Source organism: Lissotriton vulgaris, chromosome 1_2 (assembly GCF_964263255.1).
Source record: "Lissotriton vulgaris chromosome 1_2, aLisVul1.2, whole genome shotgun sequence".
Classification (NCBI taxonomy): Eukaryota; Metazoa; Chordata; class Amphibia; order Caudata; family Salamandridae; genus Lissotriton; species Lissotriton vulgaris.
In genome coordinates this window covers 102,472,932-102,493,685 of record NC_141686.1, presented here as the reverse complement: position 1 = coordinate 102,493,685, position 20,754 = coordinate 102,472,932, and the positions used below count along the sequence as shown (strand labels likewise).

At 46.4% G+C, this 20,754-nt stretch overlaps 1 protein-coding gene across 1 annotated transcript in view; it reads left to right on the top strand.

Annotated features, from left to right (window-relative positions):
* The first annotated feature begins 3,320 nt into the window (after positions 1-3,320).
* The window catches only part of PEX26 (peroxisomal biogenesis factor 26), a 42,446-nt gene continuing 25,012 nt past the window's right edge, over positions 3,321-20,754 (top strand). The window contains exon 1 of the mRNA XM_086952920.1: positions 3,321-3,563. The gene's annotated coding sequence lies outside the window, so the exon portion shown is untranslated. The remainder of the gene's footprint in view (positions 3,564-20,754) is intronic.

Below are 20,754 nucleotides of genomic sequence, written 5' to 3'. Positions count from 1 at the left end.
ATATGCACCGCGGTGACTTGCAGTTGGTTGTGGGCAAAGCTCCCTTTTATGCAAGGACTACACCCAAGATGACCACAGATCTAGTGAGATCTTGCAAGATCCAAGTGTGCCTCGTTTTCATCAGTTCATCCTGAAACCATAATGAAGTTCAGTTTCACCAAGCCTCCTCTCCTGAAAACGGAGAGCAGAATGCCACACCTGCCTCCACCAGCCCACTTCCTCAACCTGGGAGGCCCCAAGCCACCCGAAGCTGCAAAGGGCACATGGTGAGCAAGGCAATGAGGATGTAGAATCATGAGTGTGTGGATTAGGGAATATGTGGCCTTTGTCATTATCTTTTGTGAGGTTTGGTGGTTCTGGCATTGAGGGCTTAGGTGCGCATTGTGAGGGTCAAATCATGAGCTGATTATGTGGGGTGACAATAACGTGTGGTGGTAAAGAGCAGAGGGCTTATAGGAGGAGACAGATACTGGAGGAGCACAGACTTGTATGGAAGTGAAGGAGAGCATCGTAGGAGTATAGGGTTGGAGGGTAATGGAGGGGATTGTAATGTTGGGGAAATGAAGTGTCAGGGAAATGGATAGAGGTGGGCATGATGGTGAGAGTTGCAAGGGTGTTGAGTTGTCAATTGGTTTGGTTGTTGTGTGCGGAGGTTGGTGCAGGAAAAGGGGCTATGGGAGTGCTTAGCAGAGGGGTGGTAGGTAAGCTAATAGTGGGGTCCAATCATTAATTGCCCTTAATTCTCCAATCTCTGCATAAACTCCTGTGTGTGCATAATTGACATTACTAGTTTTGTGATAGTTATCGCATCTAACACAAGTTTCCCCAGGTAATTTCAGATTTTTCAAAGGAGAATGCCTGGCAAATACTAGTACACAAGGATTTTGGTGCTCAAAGCCCCAAAATCCACATTTATTTCTACATTTTAAGAGGAAGCTTGCAATGGTGCTATTTCCGTACACACAGTAACTTCCGAACCCCAGAATATTGGATTTTGTTAGGTCTGGAAAACATTGATTCTGAATCCAGCACACTTGTTTCTGGATTTGTGAATGGACAATGGTGTTGTAAAAGGCAGATGGAGGTACTCATCTTTGGGAGGAACAACTCACCGTAGGTTGACACGACACGTGGTGGCCCACTGAACTTGGCCCTACACCCACCCTGACCGATCACGGCCACAACCTCTGTATCATCCTGGAGAGCAAACTCTCAATACAGCGCCAGATCAACTCAGTATCCTCCTCCTGCTTCCACACCCTCCATATGCTCTGTAATATCTTCAGATGAAACCCCATCAACATCAGGAAAACAGTGTCAAGTTTGTTCAAATGTTCGGTCTTTTAAAACCATTACACCGTATAATTTCATTTAAATTTCTTAAAGCATCCTATAAAAAGAGTCAGTAAAAAGAATACAAATCTTTGTTTATTGCTCTACATTTAATAAAATCAAGACCCGATATATTGTCCATAAAGTGCTGCATCAGAAACATTGTCCTCATCATAAAAACCATATTCATCATAAAACTGTATATTAGGTTACTTGATTTTCTTCTGCAACTCTTCCTAATTCCTTTAGATACAAATGTATGAATTTAAACCCCCTGCAGACCAGAGGAGTCGAAGACCCACCTAACCAGGTGGTTACAGCTTCTCTGCATACTCGTGTTTTCATGTTAATGAATATTTCTTTCAAAAATATTTGTATTTCTTTTAATAACTTCAAACTTGCACGAAGAATATGTGATAGGGATTCATGTTTGTAATTGCACAATCTGCAGTCTTGATTTTGGTGCTGGTCTTTCCAGGAGGGGATGAGATCCTTTGTTTCCCACATACCAAAGCGTAAATTCATGAATTGTTTTTTTAAAATTATTGATAAATGTGCTGATAAATAATCCTGAGGTTTTCCAGGTGCCATAAGAATTATTCACCGTCCAGGCATGACGTATTTGTAATAAGCTGTTTTTATCTGTTAAGTTAGACAGGAGTTTTGTTGACAGATTTAATGCTTTATTAAGAGCCTGATTCCCCATGCCTGGGTTCCAAATTTCTTTAGCACAAAGATCCTCAATAACCTGTGCTAGGAAAACAGGAAAACAGTTATGAAAGCAATCGTCACCAGCTGACTGGACTAAGGAACCACACTCTATGCCCGAACCTCCATCCAACTCCTCAAACTACTACAAACCATACAGAACACAGCAGCCAGACTCATTTTCAACTTCCCAAATAGACCAGCATCAACCCCCCACCTCAGAAGCCAACACTGGCTCCCCATCCCTAAGAGATGCCAGTTCAAGATGCTGAACCGCGCCTTCAAAGCACTCTACAACCAAGTACCCGAATAGCTCAATCATCGCCTGACTTTCCTCCAACCCGCAAGACAACTGCGCTTCACCTCCCTCCCCCACGTCCTCCCCACCTGCAGAAGCAGCAGTGGAGGTCATTACTTCTCCTACCAAGTCCTAAAACGACCTCCCCGTCCGAACCTCGCCTTCACTTTCGAACTTCAGAAAGGGACTGAAAACCTGGCTCTTCCACTGAAGACCCGTGAGACCTCCGTGCCTGGATACCCTCGGGGTCTTTAGCCGTGCTTTATAGATACAGTTTGATTGATTGAATGAGAAAAGCGGGGTCGGTGCCGTATGTGCTGTGTTTATTAGGGCGATAATCAACACAGTTAAAGGGAGTACCAGAGTCTAGCATTCTCTTGGTAAGCAACAAACAAAATCGTGTGCTGCACTTGTTGGAGACTGCACAAGAAAACATCTGGGATCAGAGAGGTGAAAACATGAGGAGCAGGATGTCATATGGGCACTGGGACAGGGACTTTAGAATTTACAAAGTACCAAGGAGACGTCTTGAAAATAGACTGCTCTAAGTTGTGAAAAACAATTAAAACATGACTGTCTCACATGTAAGACCCTGAAGAGGCTGCTCAATTGTGGTTTATTTTAATTTTATAGCACCCAGGTCCCAGTTTTGTAGAAATTTGCTCGTTGTAACGTGACACTACCATTTTGCTTAATACGGCATAATTCATGCCTATATACTAAGAAATATATGATTAAAATGTTCTAACTACTCCTGCTTCTGCCTTTACTATCCTCAGTAATTTAAATATATGGAAGCCCTAAAATATCCAGCAGATGGCGAAAGAGGCTAAGGTTTTATTAGCAGTCTAACATCTGGTAACTTCAGGCACAGTCTTCCTGATTCACCGTGACCTGGGGAATGTAGTCCTATTTCCTGATTCAGACAAGCAAAATGAAAGAGCAAAGAGAGCTGCAAAGACTACAAGCCCCAGGATCCTGTGCGGATCATGTGACATTAGTCAACATGGCTCCTACTGATTGTGAAGACCTGCACTAATGGTTTCAAAGTGCACGGATGCCAGGGAGCATCAGGAAAATCGCACACACGGAAGGAGGATTTAGTGCATTCTGAATCTTCTCAAGGGGTGGCAGTCTATTCTAGTGTGTCTAAAGTACTAATTTAGGGGCCGAAGAGCTGGGAGCTACCGGGAGAAAACTGCCACAAACCTCGACGAGGGAATAGGTACGTTGGTTCTGGGATTTGATTGAGTACTGTGCTTAGTTCACTTGCAATCATGTCTGACGGTACTTTGATGCTCGAGGGTACATATATATATATATATACACACACACACCAGTTGGCTGTGGTTTAAGGATTTAGCTTGATTACCAGATGACTCCAGGTTAATTAGACACCTTTTTCAGTCTGAACTTTTACTTTAACAACGTAATGCTTTCTAGAAGTTGTAGTTTTTGTTCTTTTCAGCTGGACTAATGCACCTGAAAATAATGATTTGTAAAAGGAAAACCAGTACTGGAACATGGTGCACATGATGACATGGAAAGATCTCGTAATCTTAGGAACTGCTCATGAGTGCCCTTTATTAAATGCAAAAAGTGTCACCTGAGAAAATCTGACACCGAGGTGTTCAGAATTTTCAGGGGACATATACCTGTTGTCTAATCCGAATTTTGGGGAGGAAATGCGGATTTTGGTAATCGCAGTACCTGAAGCCACGTCTTCTACTCAGCCCTGGCTTTTTTCGTATTAAATCTCAGCAGATTTGAGCGGCTGAAATGTAACATAGGTTGCTAACTTTATCAGACCCGGGGCCTTATTTATGAAGGCCTTGCGCCGCCAGTGCGTCACTTTTTCCCATTTTAAAAGTGGCGCATCGGCGGCGCAAGGCCTTCATAAATGAGGCCCCCGGTAATTACTGAGTGCAGCAAACATTGCCCTGCATTCAATTGCAATACCTACACAAACAAGAGTTTGCAAAGTTTTTGCAATTTCATAGGCCACTTGTCATCTACACTTGGGGCCTTATTTATGAAGGCCATGCGCCACCAGTGCGTCACTTTTTCCCATGTTAAAAGTGACGCACCGGCGGCGCAAGGCCTTCATAAATAAGGCCCCTGGTTTGTGCTCTTGATCTAGGAATTTGAGAGACAGTTCTGCAGGCTGTTGCATAAACAGATTGCTAGAGCACTATACATCAATGTGCAGTTATTTCATCATAAGAGTGGGGTACCCATTAATACTTAGTTCTTTTTTTAACCTGCTCCAAATTCAGTTGCTCTGCTGCCAGAAGCAGGCTGTAAGCTGTTACTGTTGGTGGAGTTTTACAGCCACTGCCATTTGAATGATCTTTTGAGATTTTGTGTTTTTAGAGTATGGTTTTTTGTCCAATCCCAGGCACGTGTCTACTTATCTAACTAATGTACACCAAGTAGCTTGCAAATATTATATCCTGTGACAGAGCTTGGGCAATGTTTATTGATCTGTGGCCAGACACTCATTGCTCTGCATGAGATTCTAGTGTATTTATAGATTGATGTGCTGAAGGGACTAAACCAGCTAGTGAAATATAATAGGTTTCCTCAGCTAAAAATTTATATTAATAAGTCACAGAGGAGGATGTATGGCTGCAAAAATAGTTTAAGTGGGCTGTAAGTAGTAAGCAGCGTGAACATGCCAAATCATATTCTTAATTAGAGGTTGGTAAACATCCATGTGTATGTAAGTATATTGAATTTATATAATGCAACCCTAACCACAGGTAGTGGAACACTGTACTGGGTCAAAGGCAATCGGAGATTGCCCGGGATTGTGAATTTACTTCGTAGAAATACTTTTTACAGAGGTGAGCATTCCACTTTTTCTAAATTGGAGCAGGATTGCGGTGGTCCTGATGGAAACATGCCTATTGCGTGGTACTTTACTTTTTTGCACATCTTCAACTCTAGTCTGATGGTTTTCTGACTGCTGTTGTGCCATGAACCAACTGAAGTGGTGAGCTTGTCAGCTGGATAGGCAGGGGTGCTGATCGTGATGGCTTTGAAGATGATGTAGCTGATTTTGAAGGGCTATCAAGAGGAGAAAGATGAGTTCCTTCATATTTCTACAGGCTCTTGGTGACGCATGCTGCAGCTTGTGTGATGGCATTAAGGGGGCCAATGTGGAGTTTGAGAAGGCATTGCCACCATCCATATGCTGTGGTCTGAGGGCTCGAACAGTAGTTCTGAAGTTGTTTTTTCAGAAGAATAGTGTCAGTTTCATAAGTGGAGAGAGCTGGTACCGGGCCATCTTTGGTTTTCTTGGCAGTGTCTGAGTTCGGTCCAAGATTAATCTGAGTGACTTGGTATTGGGTGAAAGTTAGGATTCAAATCTTTCCAGATTCAAGTTGTTGAGCCTGGTTTGGACTAGTTGTTGCTTCTTGTTCTTGGCAAATTGTGTAATTATGTCTTTAGCTTCAGGTATGTGCTGGACATCCAGGTCTGGATGAGGTGCATTCAGTCTTTTAGGTGCTGAATGTGTAGAATAGAGGTGGCTTTCATGTCAGTTGTGTGTTGTTAGAGTATTTGTCAATTTTCATGCTGGTATTGATGAGCAGAGCCCAAAGGGTGTCTATATAGCTGCTGAAAATGACGGGGGACACTATGGAGCTGGCTTCTCCGCCAAGTAGCTCGTTCGTGAGCTACTGGTAGCTCTCCAGGTACATGTGAGTAATTCTCCTGTGTACAGCCCAGCCTACTAAATTAGAAGATTTTGCTTAGCTGCATTAATATATTGATACCAAAATTGAAAAGTGTGTATTTCAGACGAAAGGTTGTGTATTTTCAGAACTCTTAAACTGAGGTTTGGAGAAAAATAGTTGCATTTACAAAATATGTTTTGAACCTAATATTTCACTAATAAATGATATGGCATTTGTGAGACTTGTTAATAATTAATATCATTACAATTACCTTGGTGCTATGAGCATTGTAACTATGGTTTACTAACCTTGCAAAGAGATTCCAAAGGGACAAAACTTTTTTGACATTACTACTGGTAACCCTGCCTGATGCTTGAAGGTGATCTCTGCTGGCACACTTGCATAGGATAGCCAGTAATGTAATCTTGTCAGATGTGGTCACTATTACGACACTAATAATATTAGTAGGTCGGGATGTTTTTGATTGAACACAAGTAGCTCTTATTACAGGAAAGGTTGAAGACCCCTATGGTGCTATGACGTATTCAGCAGGTGATATGGATCTTCTGCAATCTGGAGGTAAATATATGAACAAATTGGTATCAGTTGGATTAGCGGGAGGACAACTGCAGAAGGATATTGCCAGTGAATCCCATTCCAGATTGAAGGGTGTGGACAATAGGAGAATGATCAACAGTGTCGAAGATGACTACAAAGGGGAGTAATAGCAGGAGAAAGAGGGCATCTTTGTCTGTGGTCAGCATTACAATGTCTGACTTGTAAACTAGCTGTCTTTGTGGTGCTCTGTGAGAAGTGGTCGTTCCCCACGCTCCCTGCCTGGATATCGTTGCGCTTGGCTCACACTGCTTGCCTGTAAAGAATATTGGTGCCTGGGTATCGTAGCGCTTGCTCGCATTACTTGTAAAGATCTTGTGCCTGCTATTGCTCACTGCTGCAAAAGAATTGTGTCCTTTGCTCGCATTTAATTTGTGAAAGTTAGCACTCGCATTGCTTGACTTTTAAATTAAGAATTATTGCTTGATTGTGCCGGTGCCACTGTCCATAGCGTCATTCATCTCTGTGCCCTAATCTCGTCCTGTTTCAGTTTTGCTTTCGCTGCCATTTTGTTTGTTGTGCCTCGTAGCCAGCCTCTCCACCCGCTCCCGCCTCCCAGATGCTCCTCCCTCGCTCCGCCCCCCCCACTATCCACTTATGTCAGAACAGCTGACGCGCAGCGGGCGCGCCCTATGCGTGCCGAAGGTGCGCCAAAGGTTAGCCCGTCTACGCCCGTCCGCGCCCAGCGCCAGACCCTGAGGTTCCGTGACGATTTGAACCCGTGTTTTCAATATTGTCGGAAATACATAATATTGGTATCAGCGAACCGCAAATGATCCATTTAGCATATCCTGGTGTTTTCGCTATGCTACGAGCAAGAGTACTCCTGTTACAAACACATTTCTGATCTACCCATGGCATCCATCTTAGATCATGGCAGCCATTTTGTGTTTCTTGCCCTCACATATGCAATAACCTCTGATCACTTCATTTCGATTAAGGACACGTAGGCTTAGCCGGCAATTCACTCTTTAGTGACACGTACACCTTGGAACAGAACACGCTGTAGCTGCATGACTCGACAAAGGCTGCCTCCTCTGCCCGAGGCCAGTCCTACTGAGCTGGTTCTCATGTCCATTGTCCCGATCATGATTAGGCGGCCGAAGCCGGTAGCCTTGCCCATTTACAACCCACAAACATCCCTTATCCCACTTTCCTATCTTCCACACCTGGCTCCGTTCCTTTCTTTCTGAATCTTTATTAGGGGGAGGTAACGAAATTTACGATGAGGCGGTCCGGCTCTTGAATGCAATATTGACAAGGGATTGTGATGAACTAGTGGGAACCCCTCTTCGTAATGTTTGGCCTCAGATATTATCGACGGTTCCTGTGTAATGCCAAATATTTATTGTTTAGGACATAAAGGTTTGGGAATGTACTAACATGTGAAGTATTTGCCCGGAGCACAATTTTTAGTATATAAGGAGCAACCCTCTATGTACAAATCGAACAGGCTCCTAGACACTGCCCATGCGTGGTTTCTGTGACTTCTGTGTCCCTGCAGTAATAAACCTTTGGTCTTTGACGCCACCATCGAGAAGCCCGTGTTTCTGTTTATTTGTGCACCAAGGCAGGTGGAACTCCGGGGTCTTCGGGTGTTGTTCCCTGACACCTCTGGACGGAACCAAAAAGTCCAGAACTCCAATTGGCGCCCAACGTGGGGCGACGTCATTCGGTACCGGTCCAAAAGCCTGAAGAGTTCGAGAAGCTTCGTGTGAAGATTCCTGAGGGAGGCGCCCCACTTCATCGATCCCGGCATATGGCAAAAGTGGCCCGAAGTTCTCTTCCACGAGGGTTCCCGTTCAGGACGGCTGCAGTGGGCCGTTGCCTTGACCGTCGCCCTGTCTTGGACCCGAGGTGCAGTCCTTAGTACGGCGAAACGTGACGGGTTTCTCCTTGGTGACGTCTTCAGTGCCTCAGTTAAGTATTTAGTGGTTGCTAGCTGGTTATTTCGTGAGGGTTGTTAAAATCCTTTTTGGTTCTTAGTTTGGTTTGGTTTCGTAAGATTATCACTGGTTGTTCTGGTTACGATAATCTATTTGGTTTAGTTTGAGTATCGATACATCAGTTCGCTTTTGGTAGGCCTAAGTTCTTGGTTCAGGTGCACATATCTGTTTCGTGTTTTGTTTGTTCTGTGTTCCGGATTGCAAAATGGTAAGTCGGAGAAATTGTATGTTGTCTTGTTTTGGTTGCAACAGTGATTCACGATTGGAGGACTCATGTCTGGTTCCTCCGATTGGGACTCCCTTATATGACTTGTACTGTAAACATGGTGTGGGTCCTATATCTTACAATGAGGTGTGGGTCCGCTATACGAAAAAGGATGGTGTCCTTAGTTGGCCACTGCATGGTAGTTTTGAACCCGAAATCCTTGATAATTTAGAAGCGAAATTGTTTAGGAAGAAAGCCCGGCCGGCAATGTTTGATTCTTTCCGTTACTGGCGAAAAGAATCTAAACAGAGAGAGATTAAAAGGTTAAAGAAAGAACAGAAAGAGCAAGAAGAATTGACTCTAGAGCAAGCGGCTAAACAGCTGCAAGTTAACGAGTCTGAGAAGGCCATAGAGGTGGCTATTAGAGAGCATAATTTAGCGATTGACAAGTGCTATCCTGCCTTGCCATCGAAAACAACTAAGATACTGGAGGACCCCGAAAACGATCCTCTGTTGTCTTATCTGTTAAGGTCACCTCCACCGTATGCACAAGGTGCTACGGCTCCACCTTTACCGAATGTTCAATTGCCGGTTGCTGGACAACCCGGTATTCCTGCTCCTGCTCCTCAGAATCAAGCTCCTGTACCTCCTGTGGTCAATGTGAATATTCCTACGGCACCTCCTCCTCCTGGATTGCCGACTTCTCTACCTATACCTGTATCTGTCTCGCTTACACCTACTGTTCCACAAACTATTTTCCTCGATACTCCTACTGTCCCGCTATCTGTTCCTACTTCTACTGTGTTCTCTGCGTCTGCTAGTGTGTTGACTCCACTTTCTGTTCGTCGAAGAATCACTGATTCTGTTTCTAGCATTCTGTCTCCTTTCTATAAAACTTTAATCAAGACTCCTACTTCTGACTCTGTTCAAAGACGTAGCCAGCTTCCGAGTACTGAAGAACGGGGAATTTTAGATTCCACGGCTCTCAGATGGATTTCAAAGAGTAGGAGATATAGTACGAGAGATGTGCTAGATACATTTATGCAATGGAAGGAACCAACGCAACGGTATGTCTTTGATGAGATGTGCTCGCTGTTACGTGAGGAAGTAGAAGAAGATGATGTTGAATCAAATTTAGAAGACTTAATTAAGGTTCAGAAAGAGTTTGCTGCAGGAATGATAGTAGGTCAAAATATAGAAGAAGCGATGGAACTGATTTTAAGTTATAGGAGTGATCCATCACTTCGTTCACCAAGAGATTTAGAGAAAAGTAAGATGAAGCAGACTCGCCAATATCCAATGAGGGAGGTTCCTCCAATTTGGCGCGAAGCTGTGCAAGCTGACGCACCGAATGGTATTGTAGCAGCTCCGGCCCAATTCCAAAGAGTGTGGATACACATTCCATGGAAACGAGCCGAAGTGCTAGCAGTGAAGCAGGCCTTGCCAGACCCGCGTAAGAATCCTGCCGGATACTATAAAGAACTAACACAGACAGTTGAGGCTTGTGTAATGAATCTGGCGGACATTGATATGTTATTTGGTAATGTAGTTCCGCAACCAATTTGGGCTAAAATTCGTAAAGAAAATCATCCAGTTGCCCTAGGTGGTGATTGGGCAGCTATCATTGCAGCGGATGGTCAGCAAATAGGTGGTTCAAAACCCGAACCCCTAATTGCTAATCTTCCAGGTAGAATAATCGACTTAATGAAGACTCTGATGCCCGCATTGCGTGTTAATTGGGACAAGTTGTCCGCATGCAGGCAAAAGAAAGACGAAAGTGTCTCCGACTTTTTCACGAGGTTCGAAGAGACTTTTGTAGATCATAGTGGTCAGGATATGAGCACAGAAGGAGGACAGAGACTGTTTGTCGATAAATTCGTACATAATTTGTTACCTGAGCTATGCAACAAATGAAAAGATTCCGAGAGTGCGTGGGCTGTTTCTACAACTGCGCAAATACTTGCAACTGCACAGTATTATGAAAATAGGGATAAAGAGGAGAAAGAGAAATCAGATAAGAAAACGAAAGACTTAAAGACTAAAGTTCTCTTGCAACAGGCGTATCCGCCTCGCACGAATCAGACTAATACGCAACAGGGCTCGTATCAAAGAACAGATTATAGTTCACCGAGACCTCAATATCAGTGGAATCAGTGTGCGTACTGTAAGAAAGAGGGTCACTACAAGAATGAGTGTCCAGTCTTAGCGCAAAATAACGCAGCAGCAGCTCAGAGAGGTCGTGGTGGTTTTGTGCAAAATTCTAGAGGTCGAGGGCGAGGTGCTATGCCTCCACAAACGAATGATCGCCCTTCCAATCACTTTGATCAACGAAATGGACAGTCTGCTCAGCAAAATAGATCTCAACAGTATCTTGTTGAAGACTATTGTGAAGTGGATGAGGGATTTCAGCAAAATGGGTACTAGGACAGCCATGGACAGAGAGAGGGAGTAGTATCAGTTCCAGTGGATCAGAGTGGGCCTTATGTCGCAGTAGCAACATCAGGTGTAGTCGAACCGTTTCTGTTGGATACTGGTGCAGCAAAAAGTTCTATCATTCATGCGAAACTCCCTGGCGCACCTTTGTCCGGCTCAACAAATGTTTCTGTAGGTTTTTCAGGCGCCCCTGTTTACAACCCCATATCTGGTCCTTTGTCTATTTCTGTTGGACCGTGTCAATTGAAAGCACCCCTAATTTTAACGACGGGTTGTAATGAAAATCTGCTTGGTTTAGACTTGTTGAAACGACTATATGCGACATTGTACTGTTCTCCGGAAGGAGTACAGCTTACATTGGGCAAAAGAATCACCTCTCCGATGTACTTGTCAATGGATGCACTCCCGCCAGAGCTGCGTTCACTCCCTGATACTCTTTGGGCGACTGGTCCTAACGATGTAGGCCTTTTAGAAATACCACCATATGTAGTCACTTTGAAAGCAAATGTAAAATTTCCAAGAATTCCTCAATACAAAATATCTAGTGAAGGTGAACGTGCACTTCTATTGATTGTACAAGATTTGATTAAAAAAGGTGTGGTTGAAGAAACTAGAGGAAATATCTGTAACAGTCCTGTATTACCGATTTTGAAACGAACTGATCCTACAAAGCCTCCAGTGTATAGGTTTGTCATCGACCTCAGAGAAGTTAATAAGATTGTGGTCCCGCAGTTTCCTGTAGTTCCAGACATTACTGCCTTGTTAACATTGATTCCTGCTACAGCCACCTGGTTTTCAGTCATCGACTTGAAGAATGCCTTTTTCAGCATTCCGATAGCCGAAGAAAGCAGAGATATTTTCGGCTTCTGTCTGGGAGGTCGAAGTTTCAGATTTAAACGCGCTCCACAAGGCTATTGTGAGAGCCCATCTATTTACAGTCAAGCACTAAAAAGTCAGTTAGATTCCTTTGTACTTCCTCCAGGTTCTGCTCTAGTGCAGTATGTAGATGATCTTCTAGTGGCTGCCGATGACAAGAACACCTCTGGACGGAACCAAAAAGTCCAGAACTCCAACCCCCTGGCCCCCGCAAAATCCACTCCGCCCGCATAACGTACGACGCCACAACCCTCTCAGCCCTCAACCCCGGCCGACCACCAAACTGCTACCAAGCCGCCCCAGGACACACCCATGGACCCTTCACCTGCCACTCCTGCAAGTTCGACTGCATCAGGACCCACACCAAATCCACAAACTCCAAACAGAGCTCCGACACTAACCACCTGAAATGCATCCTGCTAAACACCCGCTCGGTCCACAGACAGCCATTGACCTTTGGAACCTACTCGACACCACATCGCCGGACGTCGCCTTCCTTACAGAAACCTGGATGAACGCCTCATCAGCTCCCGACATCGCCATAGCCATCCCGGACGGCTACAAGATCATCCAAAAGGACCGCACCAACCAAACAGGAGGAGGCATCGCCATCGTCCATAAGAACACCATCCGCATCACGCCCAGTTCCGACGATAACCTCGCTACCGCCGAACACCTTCACTTCTTGATCCACACCGACCCCAAGACCACACTCAGAGGCACCCTCATCTACAGGCCACCAGGACCCCGCACACAATTCAGCGAAGACATCACTGACTTCATCAGCCCACACGCCCTCCCCTCCGAGGACTACATTCTACTGGGAGACCTCAACTTCCACCTGGAAAAGAAAAACGACAGCAACACCACCACCCTTCTGGACAACCTGGACAACCTCGGACTCGAACAACTTGTTGATACCCCCACCCACTATGCCGGGCACACGCTCGACCCAATCTTCACCTCCAGCAAGCATATCTCCTTCAATCACACCACAGCTCTCCATTGGACGGACCACAGCTGCGTTCACTTCAACTACAAAAAGACCACGACCCACAACCACCCACAACCAATTCCCCGAAGAAACTGGAACAAAATTACCACCGACCAGCTCTTCACATCGCTTCACCAAAACCCTCCTGCCAAATCATCGGACCTAAACCAAGCAGCCACCAACCTCACACAATGGATCACCCACAGCGCCGGCGAACTAGCACCCTTGAAAAACCATCAAATCAAGCAAGGTAGCAAAAAAGCCCCCTGGTTCAACGATGACCTTAAGAAATCCAAGAAGTTCTGTCGCACCCTCGAGAAAGCCTGGAGAAAAAACCCAACCACTGACAACCTGGCCACCTTCAAGAACGCCACCCGCAAACACCACCAACTGATCCGATCCACCAAGAAATCAGCATTCAAGGATCGACTTGAAAACAACGCCCACAACAGCAAGGAACTATTCAACATCATCAAAGAATTTACCAACCCCACCGCCAGCACCAACGACATCACTCCCTCCCAAGACCTCTGCGACTCCCTAGCCTCATTCTTCCACAACAAAATCGCCGACATACATAACAGCTTTGAAAACCAGTCCGGAGACCAGTCCACTCCACCCACCTCCGAACCAAAACCCCCTTCTAACAACCTTTGTGCCTGGAACCCAATCACCACTGACGACACCATCCGCCTGATGAACTCTATCCACTCAGGATCGCCAACCGACCCATGTCCCCACCACATTTTCAACAAAGCAGACTCCATTATCGCACCCCATCTCCGAGACGTCATCAACTGCTCCCTCAACTCCGCTACCTTCCCGGAAAGCTGGAAACATGCCGAACTCAGCGCCCTTCTGAAGAAACCCACAGCAGACCCCACTGAACTTAAGAACTACCGCCCCATCTCGCTCCTCCCATTCCCTGCCAAAGTCATTGAGAAAGCCGTCAACAGTCAGCTCGCCGCCTTCCTCGAATCCAACAAATCCCTCGACCCCTCACAGTCCGGCTTCCGAGCCAAACACAGCACCGAAACCGCCCTCATCGCAGCAACAGACGACATTCAAACACTACTGGACAACGGAGAAACAATTGCCCTCATCCTACTTGACCTCTCCGCAGCCTTCGACACAGTCTGTCATAGCACCCTCATACAACGCCTCAGCAACGTCGGAATACAAGAAAAAGCATTGGACTGGATCATCTCGTTCCTCGCCGGAAGAACCCAGAGAGTCCGCCTCCCCCCTTTTAGATCAGAGGCCACCGAAATCATCTGCTGCGTACCACAAGGATCATCACTCAGTCCCACCCTCTTCAACGTATACATGAGTCCCCTTGCATCCATCGCGCGCCAACACAACCTCAACATCATCTCCTACGCAGACGACACCCAGCTGATCCTCTCCCTCACCAAAGACCCAAACGCCGCCAAAACCAACTTACACGAAGGAATGAAAGAAGTAACCGAGTGGATGAAGAACAGCCGTTTAAAACTGAACTCGGACAAAACGGAAGTCCTCATCTTAGGTTCATCCCCCTCTGCCTGGGACGACTCATGGTGGCCACCGGCCCTGGGAACCGCACCCATACCTACGGACCACGCACGTAACCTGGGCTTCATCCTGGACTCCTCCCTCTCGATGACCAGACAAGTCAACGCCGTCTCATCATCATGCTTCAACATCCTACGCATGCTCAAAAAAATCTTCCGTTGGATCCCCACCGAAACCAGAAAGACGGTCACCCACGCACTGGTCACAAGCCGACTGGATTACTGAAACACCCTTTACGCCGGAACCACAGCCAAACTACAGAAAAAACTCCAACGCATCCAAAACACCTCAGCCAGACTCATACTAGACATCCCCCGCCAAGCTCACATTTCCGGTCATCTGAAAGACCTCCACTGGCTCCCCGTCAACAAGAGAATAACGTTCCGTCTACTCACCCACGCACACAAAGCCCTCTACGACCTAGGACCCGAATGCCTCAACACCCGCCTGTCCTTTTACACCCCCACCCGCCAACTACGATCGTCCAATCAAGCCCTCGCCGCAATTCCGCGCATCCATAGATCCACCATGGGGGGAAGATCCTTCTCCTACTCAGCGGCCAAAACCTAGAATTCTCTCCCCACCCACCTCCGCCTTACACAGAACCACCTCTCCTTCAGAAAACAACTAAAAACCTGGATATTCGATAAGTAAAGTACCCCCCTCCCTCAAGCGCCTTGAGACCCTCTGGGTGAGTAGTGCGCTATACAAATATTGAACTTGAACTATTGGTAATCCTGTAGGAGATGGTGGCATTGATCCAATCCTAGAGTTATGCTTGGACTGCTTTTTAGATCTTGCCTAACAGGCAGCTTTTAGATGTCTGGAGGCAATAGCCTCTCATGGACAATACCAAAAACTTACAGTGGGCTTACAGCACACACATTTTACATGATTGGTTGGCTTTAGTGTCACATCTCTTCGTATTCATTGGCTCACTTGTATCCTTCCACTGCTCATATTGTGGGAACTACTTTTTGCTTTTCCAATAATCATCCCCTGGGATTGCATGTTTTCATGCTCTCTCCTTTGGAATGTTTACTTCAAATACTGCGCTTGTTACTGCCCCTTCGTCCACTCCTTCATTTTCCACCTATCACTTGCAGCATTTAACAAAATGCTTTCATGGTGAATGTTGACTCTATTGTTCCCTTGTCCCCTCCACCCCGACCTACTCCCCATTTCTTTCCCTCAACCGTCCCACATGGTCTACCCCAGCTTCGCAGACCTTTTGAAATGCTGTGATTACGAGGATGTGTAGTAAGAGATCTTACCTGATCAGGGCTTGCTGAGGTCGTTGTGAAGCAGAGGTTCAGGGCCTGTGTTCTATCTGGCTATCACAGGCCCAAACAGATAACACAGTTGTCTGTGTCTGACGTGTACTGGGAACTCTTGAAAGAGGTATGGGTAAGATGTTGACTAGGGTAGGAGGCAAGAGGATGCAGGTGGGAAGCAGTAATATCACTTTCTGTACAGATGGAAGCTAGGAAATGCAGTGATGTTACTTTTGAAGTGATGGATGATGGGCCTAAAGTAATGTTACTTTCCTTAGAGATGAATGGTGTAGAATGAGGTCAACGTGTCCGAATTCTTCTTTTTTTTTTTTTAGTAACGGTTTTTATTAAAGATAAAGCACATAGTCATCATTACAAAATCACATCGGGGTGCATGATTCATTTAGTACAGCATATTAACGATTGTGTGTTACAGACATTAAGGAATTAAGGGGTCACCAGGTCTAGGTCTTCTCATCGCCATGTCTTCTGTTGGAGAGGTACAAATTTCTCCCCTAAAGGCGTTCCAACCTCCCCATTTTTTATCCCACTTTCTAGGGCAACCTCTCCATTTATAAACCTCTTTTTCTGTGATCATACATCTGTCCATCTCTGCCACCCAACCAATCGTCATTGGCCGTTCATTGGATCCCCAGAACATTGCTATAGCTTGTTTCACCAATAGTTATCCCAATGCAACCCACTGCCGCTCCACTTCTGTCAGGTCTGTGGCCTCCCATATAGTTTGTATCCCCAATCGAGGTGACAATTGAATATGTTTACCCAGTGTATCTTTCATTTTCTTGGTTACCCTGTCCCATAGAAGAGGTTTATGGGGACAATCCCATAGGACGTGATAAAAAGTGTCATCCTGACCGCAGCCTCTAAGGCACAGCGCATCACCACGGCTACCTATTTTGGCCAAGAGTTCTCCTGAAAGGTAGATCCTATGGGGTATTTTTAAGTGTATGAGGCGGAAGCGGTGATTTATAGCAGTTTCTTTGGGGGACATTAGTGCTGCTTGCCAATCCTCATCATCCAGTGCCCCCAAGTCCGTCTGCCAACGATCTCGAAGTGTTTGAAATGTATCAGGCAGGTTATTGCAGAGTTTTCGGTAAGTGTAGGAGGTAGCTTTAACCAAGAGTGGTTCAGAAAGCAAGTGGTCCTCTAAGGGGGAAGCATCTGGCAAGGAAGGGAGGTCAGGTGAGAATAGCGGGTCGGATATGTAGGTATCGGAAAATCTCTCCTTGTGCGAGAGCATGTTTGATTTGTAATTCTTTAAAGGTGAGAAGTTTCCCTTTATTGACCAAGTCCCCTATGTTAGTGATACCAATGGTATCCCACTTGTCAAACCTGGAGTGGAAGCCGAGTAGTCCCAGCCTCTGCGATGACCATAATGGTGTGGCTTTTGTGAATGCATCTGCCCAGCCGAGGCGCTTGGTAGCTTTATGTGGAGTGGTGTGGCTCACTGGTTAGAGGCGGCAGACCCGAGAGCAGAGGACGGCCCGGGACCAGGGTTCAATTCCTGACGCGGCAGGGTCGTGGGCCAGGGTCAACGGACTCGATAATTCTCATCTCGGTGCCTACTCTATCCAGGGATCACACTCGGCAACTCTGGGCATTAGCTTGCCTCATCTCCACAACGGCCCCCCACATACGCCGGGGATGCCTGGTTTCACCTTGGAGATACCCAGTAGGGACCATCTCACAGGGAAAGCCAGGACGGGTTCCCCAGCGGTCTACTGCGCAGAGATACCCCTTCGGGAGTCGATTCTAGCGCATTACAAACCCACAATGAATGAATTAATTAATTAATATGCCAAATGGCCACAGTTTGTGACATAGGCCCTAGGTAGCGGTTTCTTCAGGTCTTACTATACAGGGCCCCTAGATACCCTTCTAGGCCCATTTGTTTATTGTTCTAGGTGGAAAGCAGGGTTTGTTGGGGATCCATGGAACCAGTGGTTGACGGCCACTAGCTGTGAGGCCCAGTAATAGAGGCGCATATCTGGAAGGGCAATCCCTCCGTCATACCACACCTTGGTGAGCTTCTGGAGGGCTATACGGGGCGCTTTCATGTCCCGTAACAGGAGACGAAGTTTCGCCTCAATGGTGGTGAAATATTTGTTGGCTAAGGGGAATGGACAATTTTGAAGTACATATAAAAATCGTGGGAGTGCTAGCATTTTAAATAAGGCCGACCTGCCCCGGAGGGACAGGGGCAGCGATCTCCAGTGCCTAACATCTTCCTGTAGTCGCTTTAGGGGACTCAGGAGATTCTGTTCATAGAACAGGTTAGGGTCAGGTGTTATAAAGATGCCCAGATATTTAAAACCGACCGTGGCTAATTCTATCATGTATCCGCGAGGTAGGCGAGGTGGGGGGCCGTGCAGCACGTACAGTACAGATTTGGACCAATTAATATTATACCCTGAGTATTTGCCAAAATTAGTGATGACTGTGAACAAACTGTTGAGGGAGGCCCGGGGAGATGCTAGTATATAAGAATGTCATCGGCGTAGAGTGATATTTTGTCCTCCTTATCTTCACTCCAACGCAGCCCGTATAGATACATCCCTCCTTATCCAATGGGCTAATGGCTCGAGGGTCAGCGCGTATAGTAAGGGGGACAGGGGACAACCCTGCCTGGTCCCTCTCTGCAAGGCAAATGTGTGTGAGGTGTGATTGTTCACCCGGACCTGATCCAATAAGTCATCGTACAGCAATGCCACCCATTGTCTAAATTGTGGGCCAAAGCCAAACCTCGCCCCAAAACCTCGAAAAGATAGGGCCACTCTATTGAGTCGAACGGGACAATAGAACTGCGTCTTCCTGCAGATAGGGCTGTCTGCCCATAACATTGTGAACCCGACGAATATTCAGGGCGGTATTTCGACCCATTACAAATTCCGATTGGTCTTCATGGATCAGAGAAGGGAGTACCTCAATGAGCCAGGATGCCAGAAGTTTGGCCAACATCTTGGCCTCTGAACTAATTAAGGAGATTGGCCTATATGAGCCACAAGTCATTGCTGGTTTGCCTGGTTTTGCGGATAACAACTATAGAGGCCAGTTGTTGGTCTAAGGGAAGAATGCCTCTCCCCTGACTCTCGTCATACTTGTTTTTGAGATGGGGAGCTATTTTAAAGACCATTCCCTTGAGGAATTCAATTGGGATACCATTAGGCCCCATCGCTTTTTGTGAGTTAATAGCAAAGATAACTTAAAGGATCTCTTCTGCTGTTATATCTGCATCTAAGGCGTCTCTGTCGGTGTCCGAGAGTGTAGGCAGAGTAATTTCTTCCAGGAGTTGACGCGAGTCTTCGGAGGAGGTCCTAGAGGTATACGCAGCCTCCAGGTGATCTGGAAATGTCTCTGCTACATCCCGGGGGTTTGTTACCCGCCTCCCGTCCTGAAGGTGGAGTTCAGGGACCCATCGAGCCTCCTGAGCCCGTCTCTCCAGCCACGATAGCATCTTGCCGGCACGTTCCCCCAAGTTCGTAAACTCTATGGCGTGTTTGAAGTAATCTGGCCTGGGCCTTTTCCCTAGCTAGGGCTCTATATTCTAGCAGTTTGTTACGGAGTTTGTGGACCGTGGCTTCAGTGGGAGAGGCGTGATATTCTGTTTCGAGGAGAAGTAAATCCCTCTCCATCTGGGTCAGTTGTTCGTTGTGGTTCCGGATATATCCGATTTTTAAGGCCAGGGCACACCCCTTGATTACTGCTTTATAAGCTTCCGATATGGTGTTAGCTGAGTCAACGGAGCCAATGTTTTCGGTGAAATAGTGATCTGTGTGTGTGAGAAGGTCGTCTTTGATATCTGGAATGGTGAGGAGCCACGGATTGATGATTATGGGGCCTCAGGCAAAACTTTGATGAAAAGTATGTTCAACCCTGAGGGGAGAGTGATCAGAGATGCCTCTCGGGAGCCCCTGAGGATGTTGGAAGTGCCCTATGTCTGCAAGGAACGTGAAGAAGTAGTCCATGCGGGACATACTTTTATGTACATTAGAAAAGTGTGTGAAATGGGTGACCTCGGGAGTTAGCGTTCGCCATATGTCTGTAAGTCCCATTGCGTGGACAAAGTCATCCTTAGAAGTGCTGCGTTGGGAGGATGGTTTTGGGGGGTGTCTATCATGTGCGTCGTCCATAGTCATGTTAAAGTCTCCGCCTAGAATAAGAGTACCCGGGGGAGATCTGTGAGTATCTTGCCTAGATCTTGAAGTGCCGTCTTTCCCATTGCTGGTGGCTGATAGGCCGAGATTATATTTAATGGCTTGCCCTCCTTGGTCGCCTCCAGAACTGCGAATCTTCCCTGGGGGTCGGCCCAAATACGGGTGGGTGTAAGGGCTAGATTCTTGCAGATGAGGATACCTATACCCCTAGATCCTGACATAAACCCGGTATGGGCCACAAGTTTGTAACCCCATCTGTGGAGTGCCTTACGACTATTACCCACCAAGTGAGTTTTCTGCAGTAATATTAAGTCTGGCGAGTGCTGTTTGAGGTATTGCAGGACTATCCCTCGCCTTATTTTACTGCCTACTCTATTGACATTCCACGTCAATATTGACAGTGTCATGTCCCCAGTGTCTGCCATGTCTGCTAGTTAGGGAAGGAATCGCGGGCCGTCGTAGCAATATTGGTGGCACTAATATCAGATCCCATGTGGAAAGGCGGTATGTGACCCAGATAGCGGTGGGACCGTCTACGTCCCATCCCCCTGTATGTCGACAAATCTCACCATGTAATCTCGTTGATTTGGTGACCACCCATGTGCTCTGTGCAAAAAAGGATACAACATTCTAAACTTTCAACAATCCCCCCACACCCCATCGG